The sequence below is a fragment of the Gekko japonicus genome, unplaced genomic scaffold (genome assembly GCF_001447785.1).
Source record: "Gekko japonicus isolate JY-2015 unplaced genomic scaffold, Gekko_japonicus_V1.1 scaffold1311, whole genome shotgun sequence".
In the NCBI taxonomy this organism is placed as follows: domain Eukaryota; kingdom Metazoa; phylum Chordata; class Lepidosauria; order Squamata; family Gekkonidae; genus Gekko; species Gekko japonicus.
The window spans coordinates 277,844-282,961 of record NW_015168086.1 but is presented as its reverse complement, the minus strand read 5'-3'; positions in this window follow the sequence as shown (position 1 = coordinate 282,961).

Genomic DNA, 5,118 nt, shown 5'->3' with positions numbered 1-5,118 from the left:
CTTAAGCTTTTTTGGTACCTACTATGTTGTAAACCTTAATACCTTTCACCACATACATTCTCCCGGCAATGTAAGTGAGATTGTACCTTAAAAGGTGTTCTGGGTAAGGTGCCTTTATAAGGAGCAATATCTTGTCAGGTTTTACCCCTTAAATTTAAAATGAAAGTAAGATAATTTTCCTAATAAAAACCTGAAAGAACAAATCAAACATTACAGGTTCCATCACCCTTAAGAGATAAAGTTAAAAACTCATGCTTATATCTCAAATAAAAATATTTGAAAGTCAAAGATATAATATACACTTCCCATACTGTTAGGTTATCTTTTTAGTCTGGGTAGGCAAAAATATAAAACGTCTATAAAAGATTGTGGAATCACTCCAATAGAGCTGATGTTACCAACAAAGTTATTATGATGTGTTGCTTGAAGATCTCACTCTGTCGCCAGTTCTTGATCATCTTCAGCCGTTAGTTTGACCGATAACGCTGTTAGCAGAGCTCTTCCCGTAATTTTGTCCGATGCCTGGTATTGCAGTCCGTTCTTATAGACTACCACATCCGACGCTGGGCTCCATCGAAAACGGATTTTTGCCGCGTTCAGCTTAGAGGTGACTAACTTGAGACCCTTCCGCTTCTCCAGCGCTTCCGGCGATAGGTCCAGCAGCACCAAAATTTTCTGATCTTTATACATCAAGCAATTGTTGTTTCTAGCAAGTTTAAGAATTCTGTCTCTTGTAGATTGATACGCAAATTGCACCAGTATATCTCTGGGTCTATCTTTTCGGCTATTCGCCAGTGCTCCAAGACGGTGCGCTTTTACAATGGCCGGCCGTTTGCCATCTTCCAGATTTAAAATGTGTGCAAGCCATTCTGCTATGAATGATGGCATATCACTTTTCGCCTCCTCACCCTCTTTAAGACCCCGAAATTTAAGGTTTGACTGCCTCCATTTGTTTTCAAGGATTACTAGCCTGTTCAAAGTAGAATGTTCAAAAGATTGGAGAGAACGTACCTCTTCCTGCATCGTGATCGCGAGTTCGGCCGCTGTGTCTGCCGTTTTCGCTATTTCTTTGATCTCTTGTACCATACTTTTAATGGAGGTTTGAATTGGTGCAAACAGTCCTTCTACAATAGCCGTCATAGATTGTAGAATGTCTTCTCTGAGGTCCTGCAGATCCCGTCGAGTTAATGGGGCCGGGTCTACATCGGCTGGGTTAACCGCCGCGTTTCTTTCGGGCGCCATTTTGTCTGAGTCCGTTTGGCCTAATTCAGAGCTGTCTGGCGTTTTAGGAGGCGAAAAGAAATTCTTAACAGAGTTTCGCTTACTTTTATAGGTCGCTGGTTGTTTCCCAAGCTGGGTGTAGGATCCCTTTTTTGGCATTAAGGCGATATAAGGCGATTTCTAGTTAGGCTTAGAGGGTTGGAGACGGGAGCTCCTCGCTATGTAAACCCACTAGTCATGAGTAACTTGGCCCTCCCTGCAAAAGAACTTTGATAACCTTTCTGAAAAGAATTTTACCGAACTCACGCCAGGCTGACGTCACTTCTAGGGTGTTGGGACTGGGAGGGGTTCCTGATCATGGGCTGGGGTTGCTGGATGTAAGGAGGCCTATAGCCCTGCTGGAAGGGTGGAGGACCCTGGTATCTATGATCTGGGGCACGACAGGACCTTGGCTGGTGATACCTCTGAGCATGCTTCGGGAAATACCTTTGCTTAAAAGGCGTCGCTGAGTTGTGAGTTATGCCCAGAGACTTAGGAGTCAACCTGTTCTTTCTAATGTGGTCCAAGACTATATCAGCTTGGTCACCAGAGGTCATTTCGGGGGGGGATCGCGGGGGATCGCCGTTCCCCCGGGTGAGGTACGGGGGGCGGGGCACATGACAAAGCCCCGCCCCCTGCTTCCGGCCGCCCTGTTTCCGGCCCTCATTCAGCCAGGAGGAGGCAGGAGAAGAGGGAGGGTAAGTTGCTTCCTCCCTGCCTCTCCCCACCCCTGCCTGCCTGGGGCCAGGGAGGGCCTTCGCGGGGCTTCCTTGCACTCCTGCTCAAGGCCGGCGGCGGCGGCCGGGACCGTTGGGGGCGGGGTGTGTGGCCTTATGACACACTTCCGGTTATGTCAGGAGGTGTGGCCTTATGACACACTTCCAGTGATGTCAGGGGGTGTGGCATATGCTAATGAGTTCTGCTAATGAGTTCCCCTAGCTCTTTTTCTACGAAACGACCCCTGTCGGTCACTAAAGAGGTCTTCTGTTTTTGCCCTTGTATCCTGTGGGAGGGCTGAAGAGCGGAGGCAGGAGTGTCTCCTTATGACCATGCCAGAGACCCTCGACCATCGGCTCCGTGACAATCGCTCTTCGGATAGACAACTTGCTGGTGGTCCCGAGCCCTAAAGCTATCCGGCTGCCCTTGACCAGGAGCTTTTTGGTCCTGGCCCCAGCCTGATGGAACCCTCTGCCAAATAACATCAGGGCCGTGCGGGACCTTGTGCAATTCTGCAGGGCCTGTAAGGCAGAGCTGTTCCGCCAGGCCTTTGGTCGAGGACAGCAACGGTTCCCATCGTGGCTGGCACCCTTTTCGCTCCAGTTGTCTCTCATATCTGCTTTGCTCTCCTCTCCCTTGCCAGCGAGGCAGCCGGCAGTCTGAAATGGGACCAATTAGTATATGCCATCTATCTGCTTGAAATATGTTAACGGTGTTTTAATTATTTTATCTTGATGTTCTTATGAATGATGTACATCACTCGGAGCCCTGCATTGCAGAGACTGGGCGATTAACAAATGTAATGAATGGATAATGAACGGATGTCTGGCAGCGTTCAGCTGCTGCTTTCCTAGCTTTTTGGCCTTCTGAAATGAGGGCCTTTGCTATGGTTTGGTTATGGTCAGGTGCCATTTCTACAAACTGTGTCATCTTTTCCCATCATGCCATTTGGTAGCGGCCCGTGACCAGTATGGAATTAGCCACCCTCAGTCCCATTGCGCCAGGCGAGTAAGAAGGAGAGTGGATTTATACCCCGCCTTTCACTTGGAGTCTCAGAGCAGCTTACAGTCTCCTCTCCCTTCCCCTCCCCACAACAGACACCCTGTGAGGTGGGTGGGGCTGAGAGAAGTCTGACAGAAACTGCTCTTTTTCAAGGACAGCTGCGCCAGAGCTTGTGACTGAGTGGGGAATCAAACCCGGTTCTCCCAGATTAGAGTCCGCACACTTAACCACTACACCAAACTAGGTCTTTCTTAGTCCCCTCTCCCCCCCGGGGGGGGGGGGAGCGAATGGCCGCCTGCTCTTCCCTTAGCAGGGAGGACTTCCGATTCCGAAACCAGGAAGTCTGCTTGGAGGTGGCGAAACAAGTAGTCATGGCCAATGCTCCCTCTAGGCTGCGGAGTCTTGTGAGCAAAAATTCTGCTTTGTGATCTACTGGCATTAAAGCTGTGAGCGAACGATTTGGCTGCTGCATAAATTAGTTTGCTCTGGAGCCCTCTCTTCCTGAGCGAAGGCAAAAAACGTGTGAGCCGGAGGCTAAAAAACGGTGAGCCGGCTCACAGTAACTCAGCTTAGAGGGAACACTGGTCATAGCCCTCTTCTCTGAACCTGTATAGGTTCTCTTCACCTGGGACATAACTGACCACCTGTGCCCTTCTTGTAAAACAAGTATTTCTGTTTCAATTCAAGCAACTGTGTGTTTGGGGTCAATGGGATCCCATTCATCTGGGCATGCAGCACTTTCATTTTCCTATTAATTCCACGGGTGGCCATAAAACCTTGATGGCACTGTAGTTTTAACTTTAAAAATGAAGAAAATAAAAGGGGGAGAAGTCTGACCTGCCTTGTTATCATTGAAAAGTATAGTTAAGGGGTACAAATTTGCTAAAAGGTTTTATGACCCCCCCCCCTTTTGTACATCTCTAGGGATTATGGATACTTGGAGCTGCGGTGGCTCAAGTGGTTAAGACGCTGAACTGCAGGCTGTGGAAGGTCGGTAGTTCGGCAGTTCGAGACCCGGGTGCCGCATGACGGAGTGAGCTCCCGTCTCTAGTTCCAGCTCCTGCCAACCTAGCAGTTCGAAAGCAAGAAAGTGCAAGTAGATAAATAGGTACCACTTTGGTGGGAAGGTAACAGCATTCCGTGCGCCTTGGTGTTTAGTCATGACCACGGAAACGTCTTCGGACATCGCTGGCTCTTCGGCCTTGAAACGGAGATGAGCACCGCAACCCTAGAGTCGGATCCGACTGGCTTTCGAGCAAGGGAACCTTTACCTTTTTACTAGGGATTATGGGATGTCACCGGTGAAAGAGGTTTAATGGGCATTTTATGGGGGAAGTCACGGCTTCAAACCCTACAATGTGTGCCGTTCAATATCAAGCCAGCCAGTAAGTTACAATTTTTAAAACTCTTTTATTTTATGATGTAACAATTACAAACTGCTCGAACGTAAGAACAAGAACCTCAAAGGAAAGTGTGCCTGGTAGGTTCTTAGCCAGGGCTGATTTCCTTGGAGAGGGGCCGTGGCTCAGTGGCAGAGCCTCTGCTTGACGTGCAGAAGGTCCCACATTCAATCCCTGGCATCTCCAGTTGAGAAAAAAAAAAGGACCCGGTAGTAAGTGATCTATTTATTTAAAACGTTTATTAACTGCCTTTCTTCTGTGCAGAACTACGATGATGTGAGAGACCTCTTCTGCCTGAGACCCTGGAGAGCCAGTGCCAATCAGGGTAGACAGTATTGACTTTGAGGGACTGATGGTCTGGTTCAGTATAAGGCAACTTCATGCGTGTTCAAGGCGGGCAACAGAGCCGACATGTTCCCGGAGCAATCTTGCTGCTGGCGTCGCCAAGCATTTACCTGGGTCCAGGCCGGCACGGAGTGTTCGCTCTCTTGCAATGGGAGTTCGTTCTAGCTCTGCCTCCCGTTCCTGCCGCTTCTCGGCACTGGAAGAAAGCCCTGCAAAGTTGGAGGCACATCTAGAATCACAAGCCTGGGAGGAAAGGGGCGTTTTCTCCCTCGGCCAGGTGCCACGCCAGGCGCGACGGGGAGGGTGAGAACGGGGGTGTCTGTGCCACTCCAAAATGAGAATTAGAATCTGTGGGGTCTGTAATTTAGCTCTCCTACCAATCCTCCCCCCCCCC